The sequence below is a fragment of the Lepidochelys kempii genome, chromosome 22 (assembly GCF_965140265.1).
Source record: "Lepidochelys kempii isolate rLepKem1 chromosome 22, rLepKem1.hap2, whole genome shotgun sequence".
NCBI lineage: Eukaryota > Metazoa > Chordata > Testudines > Cheloniidae > Lepidochelys > Lepidochelys kempii.
The window spans coordinates 19,552,994-19,578,277 of NC_133277.1; the positions used below are offsets into that span (position 1 = coordinate 19,552,994).

The following is a 25,284-nucleotide window of genomic DNA, read 5'->3' on the forward strand; positions in this document are numbered from 1 at the left end:
ACTGGGTTTGGAGCCTTTCACTGGTGTTATGTTCACATGAGAAAGCACCAAAAATGCAATGACTGGACCTGTGGGTGAAGTCAGCAGGAACTCAACACAGATATGAGGATGGCGCTCAGTTGACAAGCTTGCCAACATTCAGATCCACAAACACCATGCTCTGGGGCAAAGTCCAGCCACTCAGCTTCCTCCCCCAAACAAGGATGCAGCCTTATTTGGAGACAGGGATTGGCATTTTGCTGGAGCATGCCCAGCCCTCTCTGCAGCAGGAGAATGCAGTGCAACAAACACTCTCTTGTGTCTTTGGCTCCATGGACAACAAATGTAACATGAAGAAATCACATAGGCACAGGGAGGTCCAAATCACTGCTTACTAACTATACACAACATGCAGGTCCTAGCCACACACACATACTGCTTCCCTGACAGGGTGCTAAACACAGAGCACCATGAGAAGGCTCACAAACTATTTCAAGTTTCAGAGTAACAGCCGTGTTAGTCTGTATTCGCAAAAAGAAAAGGAGTACTTGGGGCATCTTAGAGACTAACCAATTTATTTGAGCATGAGCTTTCGTGAGCTAATTAGTTAGTCTCAACTATTTCAAGACATACTACCCAATTCTTACACATGGCAAACCACTTATCAAGCAAAGCCATTCGCTGGGATGCTTTGAACACACCTAGGTATTTGGATCCCAGAATCCACGGTTATTAAGCCTAAATGAACAGAACACCCTGCTGCACCAGTACTCCTGGTGAGCTCTTCAGTCAGGATCTCGTATTTCCCTTCCTTACCAAAGGCACTGCGATCCCCTGAGCCAAAGTAGCCAAGTCCCTGCCTGCCGCATATGGGATGTGGAAACCTCTGCATACACCCTGGGGAGAACTGAAAGCTTTTTGCTGCCAATAGGGAACACAGTTAATGAGCACTCCCTTGCAGCAGCACCACAGCTGGTTTTGCAGACCAAGGTCCACACTGCACACAGCAGGACTCCAGCCCTCAAGGGCAGAGATCTGCCAGACGGCCTCACAGCAACTGCGACATTTCCCAAAAGAAATCATTGGGCTGAAACACTCAGAGAGCTGGCAATGAGACCCCTACTCTACCCCTGGTTACAAGTGGCTATTTCAGACCCTGAGGGACATATAGGAAGGAAAGTGGGTGGGAAGCAGCACTGCAGAGAAATCAGGAGCTAGGACTCCTAAGGCCTATCCCCAACTTTACCACTTACTCTATGGCCTTGGCGATGTCATTTCCTCTCTTCTTGCCTCAGTTTCCCATCTGTAAAACAGAGACTACCCTTGCCTACTTCTGTAGCTTACTCAAGATTCTCTGCTGGATCATGACAATGCCGAATGTTAACACTGCCAGTCTCTGGAAGCCCAGTAACATAGGAAGCTACAGTGTACTCACACAAACCCAAGCAAAACCTGGCATTTCCTTTGCTTACATTTTAAGGAGCATAAAGTCTGTAAACATTCAATATTTTGTGCAGCAGCTTTATACAAACTATGTCTTCAAGACACTTCCCAGCTAATTCCTCTCCCTCTGTTTCATTATTTAAAGAGGCAGAGGCAAGTAAGAGGACAGGTTTTCAGCTGAGCTGTAAGAGAGCAACTCCGCATGGGTTGTTTCAGACAGAAGGAGATACAGAGGAGAAGGCTCTTGCACTAGTAGTAGCAAGGGACAGAGAGACAGGAGTAACAAGGTTAAAAACAAAAACACCCCAACAAGCACCTTTGAGAGTTGGGAGACAGCAGAAAGGCGCATATGTTCTGCTGGGCTCTGCTTGCTCCTCAGCAGCCAAGTGCTGTGACCTCCCACACTCCTCAGGCCAAGGGAAGACCAGCAGGCAGAGGCAGAACAAGGAGCACTCTGTGGTTTCACTTGGTATTTCAGGCCATCTCTCACACAGGAGGAGTTTGGCTCCACTTTCCAAGTCTCGCCCTCTCTCTGGCACAGGACGCCAACCTGGCTCTTGGCCCAGGGTTCGGCTCCAGTGAAGCTTCTCATCAACCAGGGAGACACCCCGTCCCCAGGTACAAAATGCAGCCAATTCCTGGAGCTGCTTATCACCTTGGGGAGCATCAGCCACAGCCCCAGAGCCGAAAACCCAAGAGGAGGCTCCTCATTGCCCCCTAACTTTCAGGAATGCATACTGGGGTTCAAGACACCTTGGTGATTAGGAGGTCTTGACTCTATTTCTGCTCTGAGAGGAAGTGGGATCTAGCAGTAAGAGCCAGGGAGCCCCAACTCCTGGGTTCTATCCCCCGTTCTGGGAGGCCGTGGGAGTTAGGGGGAGGAGCTGGGGATTGAGCTGAGGCTCTTGTGTTCTGATCCCTGCTCTGTCGCTGACTCTGTGTGAGCCTGAATAATCTCTCTCTACTCTCAGTACTTCTGATTTTCCCACCTGGAAGACTGAGGGAGCACGGCTGCTCCCTTCCCAGGGGTGCTGGGAGGATTCAGGTTTATGAAGTACTTGGAGCTCCACAACTGAGAGGTGCTTCCGAAGAACTGAGTGTTGTTATTGTTCAGCATGAAGACAAGCAGGTCCCAGCACTGTCTTCTGGAACCTCATATACTGAGGAACAGACTCACTTCTCCCAGCCCTGATAGATTTAGCATGGAGCAGATCCCATGGCCCAGACAGAGGCCTGAGCATCTCAGAGACTGCAGAAGGAAAGAAGCCAGATGGAGCCGAACAGCCAGGGCTGAGATGTCTGTCCCCAGGGAAGTGTGTGTGTGTGTGTGGGGGGGGTGTTAGAGGAAGGGAATGAGCCACAGGAGGGACTAACAGTTCCTAACAGACAGAGCCCCATCCCTACCACAGAGATCCTGCTCAGACTTTTATAGCTACAGCCAATACCACTGCCTCCTGGGCATGGCTACCACGTCTCATTGCTCACAAGTACCAGTGCTGCAGGATGCATGGGCCATTCTCACTGTGTGCCACCCCAAACCACCCCCCCTCACAGGTCCTCCCCACTCTGCTCCCATTCAACAGCAGCAGAACCAGAGTTGCTGGAACCACAGCCTGGCCTGCCCTCCCACTCTGCCAGGAAGGGCAGAGGGGAGCAGATTCCCCAAGAGAACACCCTTCCCCTCCAACAGCAGGCCTGATACAGAGGGAGGCAGTCTCCCCAATTTACAGCACCCTGGATGGTTCCATTGGATTTGTGCGTGTGGGGGGGTAAATCAGGGCTCAGGGAGGAGCCATTCAATTATCCACATCAAGACCCTAACAGCTGAGGAGGAAAAGCCCCCCCACCCCCCTCCAGAAGGAGGCAACAGCTAAGTATATCAAGGAGGCACCCCGTCGCCCACCACTCACAGTCTGAGAAGCCTCAACAGACTTTCACACCTCCAGTGACCAGCTCCTTGCTGTGAAAAGAATGGGATGTCACTTCCTCCCTGCTCTACACAGGACTCACTTGTCTCTCCTCTGCCTTGCTTCCTTGTAATTGACACTAGCACTGAAGAACCCCACTGGCCATGGCTGTGGCCCCTTCCCAAAGGAGTCTCCAATGTTGGCCTCTCCCAGCAGGGCCTGCTGTAGGGAGCAGGGCGGGAGTACTGGCTGGGGGGACTCTCATAACTACTCAAGTCCCAAGGGTGTTTCACAGCCCACATCATAACCCAGGCACCAGCACATACGTGGCAGGTCTCAACAATGCTCTACTCCCACCCATACAAAGTAGGGAGCTGGATGCCAAGCAGAGGGGGAGCAGGGAGCCCTACTTGGACCTGGTGGGAAGATGGAATCTCACTATCCTGATCTCTGGGAATCGGCACAGGTCTTGGTTAGTCATGACAAAGCCTGGCTGGCATTGCACAAGCTCCCTTCTCCTTCTGCACTGGAGAACAGAATGCCTGCTGCACTCACAGACACAACCCTGCTTTCCAAGGAAGTTGGATACGTGCACGGTTCCTGGCAATCCGCCCCTTGATTACGTGGCTCCCCCTTAAATCAAAAGCAGGTGCCAGTGACATTAACTGCTTCCTCTGCGCCAACTCCTGACACGGAATAGCCCTGCAGCAGTACAGGCTCCACAAGGAGGTGACCCCAGATAGAGGTAATTCAGTACCCAAACCCACAATTGGTAACTGGGTCTGACAGAGGACAGGAAAGAAATGGATATCCACGGGAGCTGCCTGGTGCCAAGCAGGTGTCCTGGAGATTGTCCTGTGGAAACATACCATCTGGGAGAGAGTCTCCAACAAGGCCCATGTGACTTGGCCAGCTCTGGTTCACAAGGGAAGGCAGGGCAAGGACAATAGAGATCAGAACAGAGACTGACACCCTGCCCTCCTCCAGCATTTCTCAGACAGGAACGCAAGGCATTTTACATGCACAACTCCCTAGGAGGTATACACAGATGGAAAACTGAGGCACCCAGAGCAGGAATGACCTGTCCAAGGGTCACACCAGCACCTCATAGATGGATTCAATTCTTGGTTCTAGGAATCCTGATTTTCAGCCTTCCCTGCTTCCCCCCTCCTCATCCCCAGCCCACACCAATAGATCTTATGGTTACTATCAGAAATGGAGAAGGAAAAGCATCAGCCAAACTCCTAGGTTCTTTACTCTGAGATGTGTGTGAACCAGTGACTTCTGGGGTCATTTTTAACCACAGATTCACAAGTTCAACCCTGTGGAGAAGTGAGACACAAACAGCTCACAGAACTTGCACTGAACAGTCAGCACCTTCCACAGGAGGGAAAGAAATCAGGTTGTAGTAGGATGAAAACTGGTGGGGACCAAGGCCTAGTCTATGCCAGAAAAGAGTGTGTTTGCCAGTATAGCTTACCCCACTTTCCCAAACAAACTAAGCTATATCTGCAAAAGCATATCTCCCCCATCACTGCATCTATACTAGAGCTTTTGCTGGTATAAAAATGTCTTTAACCCCCCACCACACACACTCCTAACAGAGATTACTATCCCAGCAACAGCTTTAATTACAGACCTGTCTTGAGTCTCTACCCCTGCAAGGGCAGGGTCCAGCACCTTGGGGAGAGGATGCAGTGGCTGATATAACTCTGGGTCTTTGCCAGACCACCACCACCATGTGGAAAACCACAGCTGTAGGGCAACCTCCAGGGTCCTGTTCAGTTGAAACTGGGGGCTGTGGGTATTTCTGGGCAGACATCCAAGGTGACCAACATGGCCATCTTATGCCATCACGGCTCTGTGATCTTAGAATTACCTGAACAAAGGAGTGGGAGAATGGATGAGCAAAGCCACACATGGTCCCCACAGCATGTGGGATGGGTAGAAAATGAGCCCCAACTTGTGCCAAACTGGAAAATGTTTTTACAGAAGAGCAACAGTGACAGTGAAGGGTCTGGAAATGGTTAGTCAGCAGCAAAGAGCCAAAGAGAGCTATGTTTTTCTGCCCTGGCCACCAGATGACTGGTAGTGGAATACAATTGCTGCCCACAAGGCTGTGATTCTTGGACAGGTCCAAGAGCACAAGCAAAGGAGGGGAAGATTCTGTCAGAAGACTCATTCCATGGAAGAATCATTTCTCTAAGGGACTAGGTGTCCATTACTCAAGACATTCAAAGCTGAAATGGACAGACATCACGGGAATGGAGAGCCGGAAGCCAGTCTGCCTTGCCCACTAGGGATGGGTCCAACCAGTCCCCCACCTGTACAGTTCATTTCTACTTCTAGATCCCCACAAGGACAGCCACTTAGACAGCAAACAAGCAGACAACAGCACAGGGATGGGTAAAGCCTCACTCACCAGAGCAGATGAGCCTGAATCCACCAGCTAAGGCAGCAAAGGGAAACATGTCATGGTATTGGCCATAAGTAAAATACCAGGCACAAGAAATGCTGATGAGACTGGCAGTGACTTGGACTTTGCAGCTGTGGTACCTGACAGGGGAAGATGCATCAGGCCAGGGGGTGGGTGGGTGGGGGTGGGTTAAGCCCAGACAAAATAACTGCAGAAAAATCCCTTGGCCTCCAGGCTGCATGGGCCAGGAATGCAGCTGAGGTACCTTGGTGAGGTAAGGGAGAGCTTTCTGTCTAGGTGAGCAGCAGCTGTGATAAAAGGGGAATAACCCCCTCAGGCCTCCTCACTCAGGAAGTAGAGCTGGAAGGGTGAGAACCCAGGGGTTGCTGGCAGGAAGGTGGACTCCCGGGGGGGAAGAGAAGGCAAAGATCCCTTCCCAGAATACCAAACTTTGAGAAGCTTGTGCAAACTGGGTTGAATTGTTCGCAAAAGAGACAGACAGAGCTGACGAAGTCTTAGAGGTCCCAAACAAGTACAAGTCCACTGCGTGGCCCCAGGCCCAGTCAAGAGTTACTCCAGATTTACACCAGCGGAACCAAAGCAGAGTTTAGCCCCAATGCATTCTATGCAGTCAGCAGCTACACTGAGACAGCATTGCCTAGCTATTAGAGCACAGGACTGCGAGCTACGAACTCGCATAGGTGCTGGAACTAGGCGTGCTGCCGCACTCCCTGGCTTGAAGTGGCTTCCATCATATACAGGGTTTACATTTTGGTTCAATGGCTCTCAGAATCTTCACTATTACAAATTATTCAAGCACCCTCGGTAATGCCTGAGTTTTAATCTCAGCTCTGACACTGCCTTGTGTGATTTTGGGTAAGTCACTTCAAATACTGGGCCTCACTTTCCTCCCCCATCTGTAAAATGGGGCAATAGGACCCATCTTATAGGAGATGAGTTAATAGGTAGAAAGCTTTAAAGTAATATTTTGTGCAATGTGCATGGGGTCCGACTAGATGATGGTCCCTTTTGGGCTTAAAGTCTATGAGTATACATCATTATTAGCCTCCTGGTACAGGGTTAACAAACAAACAAAACAAAACAAAACCTTGGTTTTAAGCCTGTATTCTTTTAAGTATATTTTTGATATTCTTTCAAAAAATCCTCACCCAAAAAAAGATTAAGTTCTGGTTTTGGATTTAGAGAGAACTGAAACATGATTAAGGCACGAAAACTGTGAAAAACATGATAGATTTCTCCTCAGTTCACTATGCAATACAACGAGAGAGGAAGGAGAGGGCATCACAGGATATTTATGTCCAGCAGAAATGGTAGATTAGATGTAAAAAAAAGATTTGTATAGTATTAAGGGTTTGGATGCTCAGTTTTGACAGACTCACCATGTGACCTTGGGCAAACCACTTCCCCTTTCTGTGCCTCAGTTTCATTCTCCCTCACTCTATAAAAGTAGGGAGAACAATGCACACCCGCCTTTGCAAAGAACTTTGCGATTGATGGCATGTCATTATTTCCTGCTTGGTGTGAAGCAGGATTTGGAAAGGGTGGCAAGAAATCAGGGCTGTGTTCACAGGAGACTAGGCCACAGGTCAAGAGTAAGCAGCTAAAACCCTCATATTCCATTCTGCAAAGGCAGCAACGCAGTCCTAGGTGTGCAGTTGTTTGTGCCTTCAGTGTTGGCAATGCTCTGCCTTACGTGCCCAGGACGCAGGTGTAGGACACCACAGCGGAACACCATGTCATGTAGCACTTCCCTAAGGCATACAGACGCTGCATACTACACCACAACAGCATGCCCTGTCATGTAGCATGACTTACATGTACAGAAATGCAGCCCTCTCATGTTTCTACCCCAGCAAGTGGCTGCTAGCACAAAGCAGTGCTGGGGCAACTTCAGCACCTCCTCAACACAAAACAGTGAAGGGCACATTAATGTGGATTTGGATGGGGGAGGGAAGGTTAATGCGGAAGAAAAAAAGGAGTTTTGCTCTTTGCAAACTGACCAGGTATCCTTCCTTCCCAAGTGAGAACAGTGAGCAGACCCTGGTATGATATTCCAGGGAATGGGGAGAGCTTTTCCCTGTTGTCTAGTTCACGGATAAGAGACTGGCCAAAATTGGACCCATTTATCCAGACTCTACCTGAACTTCGATAGTTCCAGATAAAATGGGCCACAGTTCCAAGCCACCCCAGGGTCCAAACTGGCGAAGACTTGTGAAACCCAGATCTGTCCCAGACAGAGCAAGCCAGGTCTGAAGCACATGGGGAAGGCTGGATGCATGGCAGGTAAGCCTGTCACACCTGTAGCAGAGCCATCAATGAGAATACTCTTGGAACTGCTGCCAATGACAGTGCCCTTGCAAAGGGGAAGCACTGCAGCCTAAGAGAATGAGTCTCCAAACATAAAAACTAAGCACCAAGGGCCAAAGAGAATGGAGATGAGGCTTATCATGTGCCCAGAGAAAGGGAGGCACATGTCCCACACATCCCCAAGTCAGAAAACTCTCCATGCAGTGAGGAGGGAACAGGAATATTTAGAAGGCTAGATCCCCTGCATCATTGCTCCAGAGCTGTAGACAAGTGCATATTGCAAACTGAGCAGAAGGGACAGAAATGAGATACTGGGAAAACGACCTAATACATCCAGACTCCTCTGAGGCCAGTGCCCTTTCCACAAGAAGTTCTTGTCACCTCTGTATAGGAACCTCTCAATTCTGCCACCTCTACCCCCTAAAAACAAACAGCCCCATGGGAGTTGTAGTACAATGTCTGATTACTCCTCTGTAAAGCCAGATGCAGGCGCTAATTACTTTGCCATGCTACATTTTTAGACTGGCCTGTGTTCAGTCTCTATGCACAGCAGCCTGCAGCCCACCATGATTTCTGAGCACATGAAAAAAATGAAGAGAAAAGCAAAGACTTCTGCTTGAGCAGCCAGACAAACAAGAGAAAGGAAAAAGACTACAGCTACCAGAAGCCTTTGGGGCCACGCAGCCAACCTTCAGTTGCCAAAGGGCCTGCCTGCTCTCTTCACACTGGCTGTACTTTGATTCAATTCAGTGACTTCTACCCAGTCACTGGATGCCTGTGCTGTCCATCACCCCGTGCCTATTGCCAGCTAGGCTGACTGAAAATGACAGCCATAATCAAAGATCTGGGCTTTGAGGTGATGTTCAAAAGAAACTGTCAATTTCTCACAAAAATAACACACAGACACATAGAATTGTACTCCAAGTCAGCAGCCCAAGCTGAGCTCCCAGAGCAGCCCTGCATACCAACAGGCAGCAGGGGAGGGCACTTACTTCCTCACAAACAAGAACAAAAAAGCAAGACGACCTTTAATTTTAAACTCAAAACAATTAAACATTTGCAACTACAGGTCTTCATTTGCTACCAGGAATCCTAAGCATAAGGCACACCACATTCCTCCCAAATCTAAGAGGAAAACAAAACTGGAGTTTCCCACAAGGGCCCTCCCTTGCAGTCTCCTGGGGAAAATAAAGATTAGGACTCTGACCAATCTTTTAAGAAAAACACCTAGGAAGTCTGCAGCATGGTGGAAAAAATACCCCCCCCTCCCCGCCCAGCCCCAGACTTATCACTACACCATACAAAATGGACCTGCCTGTAGGACAGTTCTCTCATTTCAAAACACTCAGGCATTGAAAGAAAGTGGTTGGGAAACTACTTACCTTTCTCTTGCTCCGGGTCTCAAGAAAGGCCAGAGGTATTTCCCATAGTGATTCTGTCCTTTTTTTTCTCCTTTGGGCTTTTCAGCAGCTGTCTCCTCGGTGAAGCTTGTTAGAGGGGAGCTGAGGATCTGGAAGCTGCTGGGGGACAGCCATGCAGTCAGGGCTCATGGTCTTCTTCACCAACAGCCTTCCAGCCAGCTGCAGGGGGCTCTGGGGAGTGGATCATGCTCTTTCCACACACACTGGAGTCTCACCTACATGCACAGCACACACACACATTGCAAACACTCTGCCTCTCGCACACACTTTCACTCCTTCAGTTGTTTCACTTTCACTTGAGGACAATTCAGACTCAGTTTCTGGTGGGGGAGGCTGCTGGTTGCCTGATATTTAGCAGCAACTTCCCTCTTGCCACCCTGAAGTTACAGGAACCTTCTCCACAATTTTCTTTTTCCCCACTCTTGATCCTTATTATTGTTTAACTGTCTGTTAGATCCCTCCAGCTAAGAATCTCTGTATTTTTGAGAGGATGCTGTTATAAAGTGGGCAAAGCTCTGTGTATGGAGTGCTCCTTTCTCTCCCTCTTTCTCTTCCTTAGTCTGAATAATCATTTGGAGAAACAGGATCATTCACTTTGCCTTCATACAAGAAGCCAAGCAGTGCCCTGTCAAAATAAAAGCCCCAGTTTGCCTCTTCCACTGATTAACTGCTTCCTAATCTAGGTCTCCTCCTCTGGCCTCCCAGTGGTCTGATTGAGAGGAACACCTTGCAAAAAGAGATGATGGGAAACAATTAACCCCCATTGCTAAATGCCTCACCTGCACTTATGGCCCAGAGAAATAATGGCAGGAGAGGCAAAGTTTTCGAAGGACATTGATGAGGAGCCTTAAAAATATATATATTTTTTTTAAATCAAGGAAACTCTGAAAGAGCAAATCTTACAAAGTTATACACTCAGGACTGGTGCTCTTGCTTGTTCCTAGGAGTAAAAGAAGAGAAATGAGGTTTTTTTTCAAATATGAGGAAAGCTGCCCAAGCTAATGACAGAGGACAGGCAGCCCCCACGTAGGCAAACTTAGCAAATCAGCTAAACATCTGCACCTGAGTCTCCTGCTTGGTTGGCACAGTAATTAAAAGCAGCCCCTAGAGAGCCCAAGCCCCTACCAACTCCTCGCTTGGGAGTGAATTAAACTCTGACAATGAAGAGGGAGGTTCCTTGTTGCTGTTGTGGATCTGACTCACTAATGATCAGATCATATGAAAACTCTCCACAGGATTCGAGTAGAGGGCAGGATCCCTACTTTGGTTAAAAGACCAATCCTGCCACTGACTTTAGTGGAGACTGGGGTACTCAGCACGTCTCAGGATCAGGCCCTAAATCCTTTATTTGCTTTTGAACTGTTGGCTGTGAAAAGCTTAAGTCTTTCCTTTTCTGAGTGTTTTATTACAGTGGGGTCACCAAAATCCTTATTCAGGTCCATCTCCCCACCAAGGCAGAATTGTTCCCGCCTGGTATGAATTCTAGCAGATTGTGGCCTATTCCAGTTTACACATTCACAGTCCTTTCCACATGGCTCATAGGTGTCACCAAATGCCAGCACTTTTCTCAACAAGGAGGAAATGTTCTTGACTTTGATTTTTCAGCAAAGGAAGGTTCTTAAAGGACTGTACCTACTGGGTCATCCAGTGCTCTGGCTCTATGATGCTTTTGGCCTGAGAGATCCTGCTGCTGCATGGAAAGGTACAGCGTTGCTTCACTAAGGGGGCTGTAACTATGCAAACAAGAGTTACATTTCCATGCAGTAGCAGCAAAACAGAAATGTTCAGCCTAAAGCCACTAATTTTAGAATGAGGAAAATGCCAAGAACAAAAGTAAAGTTTCCAGGAGAGAGTGCAGCAGGTGTTATCTCAACAACAGGTACAGCACCTCAGAAGAGAATGGTGGCTGTCTTTGCAGTCTGGGAGAGGTAGCAGAACTGTAAAGGTACAGTACACACAAAACAAAGGCCTCACAGTTTCAAGCTCCATACACTCACTTATGCTATGCTAATACTCATGAACTAGGCTTTGCCATACACCCAAGCAGATGCAGGGTGAGCTGAGTGCTGTACAGTTAATAAGAGGGCTGGGTAATCTGTCTGACCATCCAGCTCCATCATGGGAACTTAGTAAACTCTGTGTGTGTATGGGGGGAGGGGGAGGGAAGTGGCAAATTACTGGCTATTAGAACTAATGGGATTATTGAGTACTTTACCTAAAACTAGCAGGTATGTCAGAAGCTGCTGTTCTGAGCACCCACATCTCCACTGGTCTTTCTCCCTTCAGTATGCGGGAAGATCAGAGAACAACCTAAGAACAGCCATCCTGGGTCCATCTAGCTCAGGTTTCAGAGTAGCAGCCGTGTTAGTCTGTATCTGCAAAAAGAAAAGGAGTACCTGTGGCACCTTAGAGACTAACAAATTTATCTTCCAACAATGGCCAATGCCAGATGTTTCAGGGGGAATAAACAGAACAGGGCAATTATCAAGTGGTCCATCCCCTGTCGTCCAGTCCCAGCTTCTGGCAGTCAACCCTGGTCGTCACTTGCTGCTCAGTTTAAAATCATGCATGATTGCATTGGGAGTTCACACCCTGTAAGGGAATGGCAGAGCCTACATACGAACTATGGTCACACACCCTTGCAAGTGGCTTTTCAGGCATGTGGCTATGCAAGAAGTGTGTGTGACTCAGGAGTCTGTTTACATACATGCTGTGGTCAATGTTTAGCCAACACCAGTATCACTAACGTTTAGTCTCTATTTTGCACATACATGTTTGTGAACATACACACGTGTGGGAGCGGAGTGTACCTGCGTGCACCCCAGACTATACCCTTGTCACAGCTTCTGTCCTTTAGTCACTAAGCATCTCTGCACCACTAGGGCCTGGCTCCAACACCATTTAATTCAGCTTAACAAATCCCAGACTGATGTCCTGCTAAGTGGCAAGAAGAAGCTTCTCAGCCCAAATTCCAGCCCCCTCTGCTCCATCCTCACCCCAAACTGTCCAGGCTTCATCTCTGAATGAAACTCCACTAAACCGCATATTCAATCCAAATCCCTTACCACTTGCATCTCTCTCCAGAACCCAAGTCTGCTGGTCCTCACTCCCATGAGGAACCCAGGCATTCCACTTTCTTCTTCCTCCTTCCCCTGGGCCCACAACTTCTGCCGAGATTGGTCATTGAGTCTTCACCTCTTCTCATCTGGACAACTCCCAACCACCAACCTGACTGCCTTGAGCCCCTTCCCTTCACGCATGAAGCAGCATCTCCCTTCTCTTGCACCTAGAACTGCGGCCACGCAGCTACCCCCTTCCACTGAAATCACCTTGGCTTCCTGTCCCTTCCAGAAACCAGTATAAAATCCCCCTCCTCACTGGCAGGTCCCTCCATGGGGTTGACCCCCCTCTTCCACTCATCTAACAAGATCTAGGGGAGTGACAGGGTGGGTGAGTCGGACCAACTTTTGTTGGTGAGAGAGACAAGCTTTCAAAGCACACAGAAGTTGACCCAATAAGAGATACTACCTCACGCACCATGTGTCTCTAATATCCTGGGACCAAAATGGCTACAACTACACTGTATACAGGATCTAGTGGAGGTATTTTAGAGTGCCTCTCACCCAAAATCTAAACAGTGCATCCTTGCCCATTTTCCTAATAAGTTCAGGAACAACCCTGCAGGGTTGTCAAGCTGGGACAGTTTGAACAAGGAAGAGTTCAGAAAAGTATAAGTGAGATTTTCCAACATCTAATTGAAAATTGCAGCACCCCGGCACAGAAGGAGTCTCTCTGCAGGCTTGAACCTGGGAGAGGAGACGGTCAGGCTAGCAGCAAAAGGAGCAGAGGAATGGAGGGGGCAAAGGGGCTTAGATACAGTTTGGCATATGCTCAGATGGAAATAACATCTATTTCAAATGCACAATTTCCTTTGGCTGGGTGGCCAGGAATAGAGACTTCCAAGCAGTGGATGGCATGCACCTCAGGAAATGTATTCCAAGTGGGAGCCTGCTGTTGGTAAAGGCATGACAGATACAGCTGAGAAAGGACCAGCTGGCTGCCAGGGCTCTTTGCAGGCCCCCGCTCTGCCTCCTGCAAGCAGAAGGGAGCTGTACAACACGCACACATTAGGCTATTAAACCAGTCCACCCACTTTTGGCTGATGCCAGCAGCATCCTAACCAGGATGTGTCACCTTCCTGTCTGCAGCACACTAACTGTTCAGGGGTGGGTTGGGGAGAGTGGAGAAGGCTGGAGGCAGGGACCACTTGGCAGCCTCTTAAAGCATTGCAAAGCTAAAGGGGATCCAGGGACAAACAACCAATCTCAGCCGATGGGAAGCAGCAGCCCTAATTGGAAATGAAAATACACCATTCCCTCCTGCTCCACGTGCATACATGAGTGGCCACAGCCAGAGAGAGAGACACCCTATATTATTAACCCTCCCATGGCCAGCAGGGAGGAATGTCACAGCAAGAAAGCAAATGTGGCCTCTGGCAAGCAAAGATCCAGGAGTCAGGTCTAGCCTTGCATTTGTTGTGTCAAGGTCTATGATCTTTCAGATCTCACGAGCTAAGCAGGTATGGCCTAGGTCAAAAAATATTTGATAGACCTCAAAGGAATACCCAAGAGCTTCAGGGAGCCGTGCTGGTATCTTAGGTAGACACTGTTCTTTGCTTTCAGTCATACAGAACCAATGTGAAAGCAAGGCACTGGAGCACTGTATTGCAGGGAGCACTGTGGACAGCTTACTTGGGGACACTCCCCACAAAGTCATTGCTACGCTACAGGGAAGTATGTGGGTAACACAGCAGGGCATGCTCTTCCACCAAGTTAGCACTCACCCGTGTCCCAGCCTGATGCTACAGGGTACAGTGTTGCAGGAGGTGCCATCTTTTGTGAAGACGTAGAAGTGCAGCATGCAGTAGCCTTATCCATAGGATTCCTCAGCAACCCTCCCTCTTCCACCACCTGAGAGCAGGCAAGGTGGGCAGCTTTAGAAGGGGAGACAGCACTCCCTCTGAGATCCCCAGTAGGAATTAGCAATGAATGGTGGCCCAAGCACACTCTAAAGTCTCAGAAACCAGAAAGCAAATAAAATGACCCTCAACTTTTTCAGATCGTAAATCTTGTGATTTTTTTTTTTTTTTTTTGGCAGCCTGACATGATTTTTGGAGGCTTGGGGCTAAGAACAGTGAGTGGCATGATTGTTTTCTGACCTGGCAGGGGTTGGGAGGCTCATGTGTGCAAAGCACTCTGAGCTGCAGGCTCTCTCTGTCCCCCAGCCTGCACTGGGACAGACCTGGCACTCTGCCGACTGACTCACAGGAACTGCAGCTGAGGGTTTGTGCACCACTGCCCCCTTGTGGAGTGTGCCTAAACTGCTGATTCCCAACAGCTCTCTCTGCTTGGCTGAAGAGGTGCCAGGCAGGCAGTCGGAATGTCATTGCCTCTACTTGAGGAAACATCTTTCCCTGCCTGAAGTGTGCGTCAGTCACACAGGTAACCTCAAGTCCTACATGTCACAGGTTAGCGAATCGAATCTGCTAAGGAAAGAGTGGAAACAAGGGCAATGTTGCCTTCCCAGTAGGCTTTGCACATACATGCTGAAACTAGGGGTGCTGCCACATCCCCTGGCTTGAAGTGGTTTCCATTATATACAGGGTTTACAGGTTGGTTCAATGGCTCTCAGCACCCCCACTATACAAACAAATTGTTCCAGCCCCCCTGGCTTTGCACCCAGCTTGGGATCTCAGGATGGAACAGCTGCGTCTACCAGTAATGATGCTTTTCCTCTTTTTTAGCACCTGGCATGTGAAAAATCTCAGGGTATTTTGGGATGTTAGTAATGAAGACTCCCATGAAGTAGATGCCAGTATTAAGCTTACTTTATAGCCTGGGAAACTGAGGCACTGGGAGGGAAAGTGAGTTACAGACAGAGCTGGGAAAAGAACCCATGAGTCCTGGATCCCCAGTCCCCAATCTCATCACTAGACCCCACTCTCTTCCTACAGCTACGGTGTTGTTTTTAATTTGGACTATAAAATAATAAACTAAGACAAAGAGAATCCGTGTGAATGTGTGGGAACAGGGTGGTGGCATCGCTAACATTCATGCTGTACTCTAACAGGTGAGCAAACCACAGCCTGTGCTCCCCAGACAGGAGCAGGAAATGATGTAATTCATTTGACAATCATACTTATTGAGGCCACGTTGTTCCTTTGGTTGTTTGCATTTTGGGTACAGAGCAAGCTGGAGTGGCATGAATGAACACAATATGCATGAAATTCTGCAGAATTTACCAAAGTAAACTTCAGATATTGCCGCCAAGAGACACCCAAGGGAAGAGAGAGACACTCACTGTTCCCAAAACCCAGAGAGAAGGGATCCAAATTCTCTTTTGAAGGTATTTTCCCCAAGGCACTGAGCGGCTTTGCACCTGAGGAGAGCAGCAAACAGGCTGGAGTAGAGAATGGGGACAATCTGGCCACAGTGCCAAAATAATACAGATATCTCTATTCACCCCTGTATAACAGTGGCCCTTCCTTGGAGGAGGATCTCAGCTTGCTTCACACAGCCACACATGAACCCTCCTTCTTACAGGCAGGGAAACAAAGGCACAGAGAGGTGAAGCCCAAGCTCCCATAACGAATGCATGGCAGGTTCCAGGTCTTTACACTCCTCACTCTCTGCTCTCACCCCTAGACCACACTGGCTCTCACTATTGTCTCAGAACACCAGGCAAGTCTCCAGCATGCCCAGCGTTTGTCTATGAAATTCCTGAAGATGTGGGAGCCTCACAAAGGTCCCTGCTCTGAATGGGCCACACCCTGGAACAGCACAACCTGTTTCGGATGCTTCTCTGAAGTATATCTGAGCACCTGCCCTAGGGTCCTGCATGTGGGTCAGACCCAAATGTTTTCAAAGCTTATGGGGCAGGCATTCTCACTCGGCCTCCAGCAGGTTGCCTAGCCCTACTCTCACATCATGGCCCCACGTGACCGGCAAGTGGTGAGATAATGCAATCATAGAATATCAAGGTTGGAAGGGACCTCAGGAGGTCATCTAGTCCAACCCCTGCTCAAAGCAGGACCAATCCCCAATTTTTGGCCCAGATCCCTAAATGGTCCCCTCAAGGATTGAACTCACAACCCTGGGTTTAGCAGGCCAATGCTCAAACCACTGAGCTATCCCTCCCCCCAATGCTCTGCCCTGCTGGGCACCTTCTAGATCTAAACTTCCCTAGCACTCTGGATTCTGATCTGTACCCCCAGTCTGCATGGGGCTGGGGATTTTCACGGCTTTACCCTTCCTTCTCTCCCCATAGCAATGTAAAGTCATTAATATATCTAATGCCCTATGAGTGCAGCCGACCACGGCACACAGAGGTTTAATAAAAGCACCTGACTGCTGCTGTCTGGCATAGTGGCACCCAACACTCATGTGGAAGGGGTATAGATGCTGGCAGCACCTTTCTCCAGCTGCCTCCGATCCAGATGGAGCATACCAAGCCCCCTGTTCGCCAGGCCCTCCAGCCACCTTTCCCTTGTCCTCTTTTTCTTTTTCCTTGGCCTCCTGGGCTCACATCTCTCCCAGGCTGTGCGCATGAAAGCGATAGAGTGAAACTGGGAAAGGTCAGCAGGAGGACCAGGCGCTACTGGCTCACTGCTGAGCCTTTGCCTTTAATTAACATCTGCTGAGCAAGCCATCCTCCCTACACTTGACTCTTACTCCCCATCTCCCCTTCCCCTCCTCTGTCATTATGCCCACACCAGGAGAGACAGGACGGCGAGGCGATGGGGGAAGCAGAGTCCCTGGAGCTCCTCACAGCCTCCCTATGCCAAAAACAACAAAATCCCAGCAGCTGATTCCAGGAGCTGCCTGGTACATCAGCATGTTAATGAGTCCAAGGCTGAGCAGCCCAGACCGGCTGCTACCTGCTTCTGCCACACACGGAGCTTTCCTGACTTTGGGCCATTTGGGTTTTTTCCTCTTGTAATTTCTTTTCAGTAAATTCAGCATTAGCAAAAGGTGCTGTTTTGACAGCATGGTAGATCGAAGCCCTCTCTCCATCGCCAGCACACACAACGGCAGGGCAGGCTCCTCCACGCTGCCCCAACAATGTGCCACTCCATTGCCCTCAGTGGACCCCTCCAGGCACTTGGAGATTTCAGGCTCCCTGGCCCAACCAGCCCTTGGCCCTTTGCTGGCAGGAACAGGACTGTTAAATTGTATACATCCATGCTCTAGAAACCCACCACACCAGAGACCTACCAAACCCATCCCCAACAGGCCAATGACCAGCAATCAGCAGGTACAACTGTCACTCACTACTGCCTGGGGGTGGATTGGAACCAGCACCCTAGAGGCTCCATACCCCACTCCCTTCCTCATCTCCTGAGTCTGAAATTACATTTCACCATAGGTTTCTGTACCACCGACTGTTTGGCTCCACTGTTATTTCCCTTGCAGAGAAGGGTCCCCATTACAGCATGTGTGCTGGGATGGGGAGCAGGATAAAGGAAGAGGAGGCAAGTGCTCTGCTGGACAAGTCAATGCTGGGGTGTCCCTCCCCCAGTGCTCCAAACAGCAGCTCCTTTCCTCTCTGTTGGGAAGGGAGGAATATTGCTTTCCCCACTGTACAGGGAGGCTGTGATACAAACTGGCCCAACTCACTGCAGAAAGCTGGGAAGGAAAAGAACTTCGCTTCAATACCTATCTCCTCACCTCATAAGAAAGGACCCTGTTTGGAGCTGCAACCTCCAAGGATCAGGGAGTGATTGTCTCTTACTGTCCTGGCCTGACCCTGACCCATCAGCCTGTGTAGCTGTTGCTTCCTACCATTTTCTGTTGACTGACAGGTGGTAAGCAAATGCCCTAAAGAAACTTCATGAGCTAGTCTGCAATGGAGATAGACAGTGGGACAGGCTGGTTTCTGTTGCATATGTATTGGCACAGGGTTTAATTCACCAAAAAAGTGGTTAATTGTTTTAGCATGAACTAAGCTGTACTCACTGTGAGATGCCATCTTCTTGTTGGCTAATTGTGCCAGAGAATAGTTTTTAAAAGTGATGCACTGTTGCAACTAATGTTCTAGCCCACACCTGTGTTTAATGGGTTAGTCCAGAGACACAGGTGTGCTACACAGCTCATTGAGAACAGAGGGCTGGCTTCCATCTCAGGTAAATGGTGGTATTCAATCCTCAGTTCTTTAGAATCTCTTTTCTACGTTTGATAAGAGTTAGAGATAGGCCCAGCGTACAAAATTCAGGTGCAGATTTGGAACCTTCCCAACCAGAGTTGTCGTCTGGACCAGGTTTGTTGCAGGCCAATTTATACCTTGGCATTTTGTTAAGGAAACCAAGCAGGTGCCTTGTGATTCATTATATAGTAACCAAGCTGAAGAACTCACACTAAGCCCCCTGAGAAGCCCTAGGCAGGAACAGAAGGGCTGCAGACACCTGGGATGATGCTGGAGGAAGCCAGAACCCTGTAATGGGCTCCATCCTGATCCCAACAGGTTGGTGGAGTTTGGGATAAATAGGACCTAGATCCCAATCAGTCTTGAGTCTGCTCATCCCTGCTGAGCCCCTTTGCCCCTCCACACCAGCCCCAGCCTGATGCAGTGACCAGGGGTATGTCTACGCTGCAATTAAAACTCCATGACTGGCCTGTGCCAGGTGACTTGGGCTACGGGGCTGTTCAGTTGCTGTGCAGACATTTGGGCTCGGGCTGGAGCCTGGGCTTTCGGACCCTGACAGGTGGGAAGGTCCCAAATGTCTATGCAGCAATTAAACAGCCCCTTAGCCCAAGTCATCTGGCATAGGCCAGCCATGGGTTTTTAATTGCAGTGTAAACATACGCAGGGAGACCCATGTGGGCAAAGCCCTTCATTACATCCATGAATTAGGACCAATTAACCATACCAGAGTTAATTCCATGACTCACAGTTAGCTGGAGCCATGTCTCAGTGAAGCGTTTCCTCAGCTTGTCTCTCATTCCAGCACTATGCAGCAGAGCCACTGGAGAACAGAGCAGGTGTGGTGTGGTGAGGGTAAGTCCCTGCCTTGTACTGCAGCCCCTGCAGGCAAGTGCTGTGAAATGTGCCCATTCTGACTTGGCACTGCTCTGCACTCACTCACACTGCGTACATGAGGACACACAGTGCAGAGCATTGCCCCACCAGTCCCTGTGGAAATCAGCTCCACAGACTACACTAGGGTCAAGCAGGAAAGAGAAGGCCCTTTGCTCTGCCGCGAGGACATCAGCTGCGAGGATCCAGCCCAGGGTGGCTTTGTGTGCTCAGGTGCTGGATCCTCCTGCTCCCATACATGCAGCACACGTGGCTCTGGCATTTGGGCTACACTCTGGTACAGGTGGGGCTGGACTCATTCATGTCCTACCCTCACTGGAAACTGCTGCACAGAAGGCATAAGCCAGAAAGGGAGAAGGGATGAAGGCTGCACCCATGCTGGGAAGGGCAGATGATTCCACTACCACCATGAAGCTGTTTTGCCTGCCAGCTTCTCCTGACTCTCCCCTCAGATCTTGCCAGCCTCCCATGCTCCCCAGCTCTTTGGGGTCTCAGTCTCATTTCTGTGGGGTTTTGTTTTGTTTTGTTTTTTTTAAATGGTACGACAAGGTGCTGTGTCAAAAATATAAAAAACAAAAAAACCCACCCAACAACCTGGGATCCAAATAAAGGTAGGTCTGTGCCCAGCGCAGCAGTCTCCAGGCTGACTAGGGAAGAATGAGTTCCCTTATCGCAAGCTCATTAGAGTCTGACCAGCAAGGCAGCGGCACTACCTATTCCACCTCTGCAGCTGCCTGGGCAGCATGTGCTCATTGGTCGGACGGATCTGAAGAGGGCCATGATGAGGATCTCCTCTTCACTTCTATAGCGCCTTTCATAGTAGGACCTCAGTCTGCTTCACAAACCCTAACTCATTAACCATCATTGCCCCACTGCACTGAGGGGAAACTGAGGCACAAAGCAGTGTCCTGGTGAAGACCACCCAGTGATTTAATGTATGACCTAGGAATGGGCTTGGGAATTCCAGGCTCTTGCTCAATGTTTGCCTCCCAAAGCTGCGCATAAATCTCAGGAGTCCTGACTCCCAGCCTCCTGCTCTAACTGCCAAGTCTGGGTTCTTGAGAGCTTCATGTATACTGCAGTTGTAAAGGCACAGGTCTGGGCCTGGTTTGGGGTGGCAGAGAGGAGAGCCCCATCCAGCTAAGCAGGTCTTCCCCCACCCCCAAGTAACATACATACTACAGTCACAGTGCAGCTACTGCACCACTTTCCTGCAGAGATCTAGGGCTGCCACAATTCCAGAAGCATTACTGGGTTGCCATGTTTCTCGATGCTTGTGTAGCCTCAGTATCCCTGCAATACCAGATGTACCCTGCATACCTGTGCAGCCCCAGTGCTGCTGCAATCCTACCTGCACTGCCCTAGCACTGTCATTCCCGTGCTCACTGTATGCCTGCGCAGTTCCAGTGTTGTTGCAATCTTACATGCCTACTGCTTCTCAGAGGATGCCCTAAACCCAGATCCATCATGCTGTCTGCAAAGCCCTGGCACTGCTGTGAACCTGGACATCCCCTGGCCAGGGAGATCAGTACAGCTCCTACCGGACTGACCAAGGGGAGGCTCCTTGGCAAATCTGAGGTCAAGGCCCTTGCTATGTGCTTTGTCTGTAGTAACATGCATGACTCATGCAGCAATTCAGGCCTGTCCTGGGGCAGCCAAATGCTGGAAGGAGAGAATTTGTTTGGAAATCAGGCTACCAGCTGCCTCTCGCTCTGATCTTTCTGTCAAAGAGGGGTGGGGCCAAGTGGTTCCTATTAAAGGTTCCTATTCCGTTGGTCCCAGGGCTGGTGTGTTTGTTGCACAAGGCCCCACACAGACCTCTGCTTTGCTGCCAATAGACTTGTCACACTGGTGATGTCCAATGTGGTGTCTGGGTGGCAGCCCAAGACATGGGCAAACACAAACCAGCCATCTGGAATCTTGGGATCCCTGTGCTCCAAGTCAGGAGAGAGCTGGTGTAGTCCTGGAGCCAGCTAAGGGTGGGAGCTGGCACTCCCATCACAGACACAAGGTGGGTGAGCTAACATCTTTTATTGGACTAGCTTCTGTTGGTAAAAGAGACAAGCTTTCAAGCCACACAGAGCTTCAGAGCTGTCCAGATCTGAAGAAGAGCTCTGTGTAGCTCGAAAGTTTGTCTCTTTCACCAACAGAAGTTGGTCCAATAACAGATATTACCTCATCCAGCTTGTCTCTCTAATATCTGGGGACAAACACAGCTACGATATCTCCCATCCTAGGCGGACAGCAAATGCACCATTGGGAGCCAGAGGCTAAAAGAGTAGCCTGAAGAGTAAGACCTGGATCCTAGTGCAGCAAGGGAGGCTGCTGGAGCAGTCACCAGCAGAACTAACGTCCTCGTCTGCCGTCAGCACAGATCGCCACACAGTGCAATGAGGATGGCAGGGACCAAAGGGTTAAACCATTTAGCAAGACCACCAGTGTGATAAATGTAGCAATCAGCAGAGACAGCCCTCCCACCGCCACCTAGGGCTAGGGCTGGCTGGGGAGTAGGGAAGGTGGCAGTGAAAGAGGTGGGTTGGGAGGACTCTTATCCTGATACGGCTCCTTCCTTCCTAGTGAGGGTTTGGAAACACTGAGCAGGCAGGGCTGGCTCTGAAATCCCAGCGCCTCAGTGACACAAAGCCAGCCACATCTCCCCTCTGAAATAAAGGAGAGTTAGGGGCTGATGTGGGCCAGGGACAGGCAGACGTGCATCCTGCCTTGCTTACACCCATGCACCCTGCTCGCTTCAGTGGATGCTACAGGCCATGGGGCAAGGGCTGTGCACGTTTGGGGGTGGGGGAGAGACAGACAGATCTTGGGGTGGATGGATGGAGAAAGACACCATTCCACCCCCCAGGAGTGAGGTTTTCCTATGACATTCCTGGTTGGCTGCGCAGGTGTGAACAGGCCCTGCACAGGCTGCAGGGGATTTCAGGTTAGTACACACAGATAGGTGGTTGGCTCTGCTGTTGGCTGGCTGCTATTGCATTCCTGAGCTCCCCCTCCTGCACAAGCACCTGGCTCTGCTCCTCCAAGCACTCTGCACCTCTGAAACTCCTCTGACAACAAACCTGATAGGGAGAGCACCCCAAACATACACACGGTATGTTGGTAAATACATACCTGAACGTGTAACTAAACACACAGGGTGTAATAGACGCACACAGTACATACATACATACACATGTTCTACTGCACACAGAAAGTATAATACATACATAGGGCATGGATGAAGACATGCATCCTGTGTACTCAGACATACATGACAAACAGTGTTGCGCTTCTGTTGTGCCTTTTATTTGAGGATCATAAAGTGCTTTAGTAAGAATAATGAACTCTGGAGAGGTGGGTTGGTTTAATTAACCCGATTGTACTGATGGGGACACCAACAGTCAATTATGGAACTTACCCAAGGTCACAGAGAAGGACTGACTCCAAATCCCCTTCCTCCTTTACACACACTTACAGTCCCTATTTCTTCACCATTAGTGGAGTTCTGAGGCTTGGACATTGCAGGCAATTGACTTCCTGCTCTCACTCTCTCAGGCATTGCTAGGCCACCCATCAGTGGTCTAAGCTCTGAGTGCTGCTTGTGCCCAGGGCCCAGTGGACTTATCTGGCCCAGGTTCCAAGATAGTCATTTACTCAACTATCTACAACATCTTAATAATGTGGCCACAGTCACCAGCTGCGAGAAGGTCCTGGCCCTGCATGAGATTAGTTCTGTGCGCCAGGCAGGGACTCTAAGACAAAGCAAGGAATACAGCACTTCACTGAAGCTAAAAGGGGTCCCAACCTGGCCCTGCTGCCCAGATGGTGCCAGCTCCCCTGCATGCTATGAGGAAGGCTTATCTGACTCGTGTTTAGAGCAGGGGACTGGACATCAGGGATTCTGGGTTCTGTTCCCAGTTCTGCCACTGTGGCTTTAGGTCAGTCCCTCTCCCACTCTGTGCCTTAGCTTCCCCATCTGTACACTGGGAATAACGAGACTTTCGTGCCCCAGGAGGGTGCTGAGCAGCCAAATTCCTTACCATCGGAGAAGCGCTTGGAGACATTTGGAGCTAGCAAAGGGCCACGCTTCCTTTCTGTTGTTCTCAGCCCCGCCCCATGCACTCAGCTTTCACCTTTTCTTTGGCCCCTGCCCTGTTTAAACTCAGTATCTCTGCATCTGTGAAGCCTTTAGGGAAAGACCGAGAAGCAGCATTTTAGGAGCACCAGGCTGGGGAGGCAGAGGGTGCATAGCCCTTCGTATACTGACCCATTGACCTATGGTCCCCAGCCCTGGGGCTCACATCTTCGATGGAGAAGATGAGCTGTCCTCAGCATCCTCCCTGCACCAGTCTCCCCTCCCACTCTCCTCATCTGGATTCTCCTCTTCTTTCACCACCTGGTTTACTCCTCTCTCTCTCTCTCTCTCTCTCTCATCTTCTCCTCTCAAGCTCCATTTTTTCCCTTTCTCTCCTCCATCTCCCCTGTTCCTTTCATCCACCCCTCCCATGCTTACTTCATCTGCTTCTGCTCCCTCACATACTTCTGTTCTACCCTCTCTCCGCAGAGATGCACTGGGACACTAGTAGGTTGGTGTGTTTCAGTCCGTGGTGGGCAGAAGAAATTGATCTCTCTCCTGCACCTCTTTGTCAAGGTGGAACAAACAATTTGTAGAACTGCCCCCTGCAAGAACTCCCATTGACCTTGGATCTACACATGATGGGCTTGCAGGGTTGCCCGGTACTGAACTCTCTGAACCAATGGGGTTTGCAGAGCTGGCCTTGAAGCCTCCAAAGTTTGGGCTCACCCAGGTAATTTCTGGTATTTCCTGCTTCTACTCAGACTAGGGCTGCCCCAAAACAGCTCCTCACATGGGAGTTTTAACCTTTGGCTTCTAGGCCCAGCTCACAAAAATCAGGCAGCATCTGTGAGTTTGTGAAACTTTCCCAAACCTTGCAACAGATTCCGTTGAGGCAAGTGGGAAGCAAAGGGGGGCTTATTCCTATGTCTTTGGCCAAAGTGTCCTCCATGTCATGTAGGGTGCTGTCTGCCTGGCCTCCTGCCAAAGGTATTTGGGGCCATTAGCTTTAGTAGGAGTTACAGCTCTGAGGTTGGATTTGTCCCAGGAGTTGAAGATGGGAAGACTGCTAAATGAGATCAAGTGGGGAGAATGGAGCCCGTGGGCCTTCCCAGTTTGACTTCTCCGTAGGAGCTGGGACTTCACAGGCTGCCATCTGACTGCTAGAGAAGAATCATCTGGATTCCCCTGAGGTAGGGCGATCAGATAGCAACTATGAAAAAACGGGACAGAGGTGGGGGGTAATAGGCACCTATATAAGAAAAAGTCCCAAAAAACAGGACGGTCCCGATAAAAACAGGACACCCTACCCTGAGGAGACTAGTGTTTGATGTGAACAAGGTGTGGCAAAAGTGAGCTGCAAGGCTGTACAGGAGAAAAGGGGGTGCCATCTGGTGGGCTAGAATGGATTAGCAGCAATGTCACCTGTCAAGGCTTCTGGTCACATCTCTAGTCCCCTGGCTGCAGGAAAGGCAAGGGTCAGAGATAGGATGGGAGGGCGAATGATTTGTAGCACAAATTCTGCCATGGTGGTCAGTGCAGGGGTCACAACATGCTGGATACCCCATTCTGCCAGAAGAGCTCCTCCGGACATTCCCATATTGCATACTGAGGGAATGGGAAGCTCCA

At 49.7% G+C, this 25,284-nt stretch overlaps 1 protein-coding gene across 4 annotated transcripts in view; it reads right to left on the bottom strand.

Moving 5' to 3' along the window:
* BCL9L (BCL9 like) overlaps window positions 1-10,366 on the bottom strand; it is a 91,400-nt gene extending 81,034 nt beyond the window's left edge. For 3 of the 4 annotated variants that reach the window (XM_073320639.1, XM_073320635.1, XM_073320634.1), the window contains exon 1: window positions 9,456-10,340. The gene's annotated coding sequence lies outside the window, so the exon portion shown is untranslated. Of the gene's footprint in view, window positions 1-9,455 lie in introns of all 4 variants that reach the window. The other variant, XM_073320636.1, reaches the window with a different exon arrangement.
* Window positions 10,367-25,284: the final 14,918 nt, after the last annotated feature.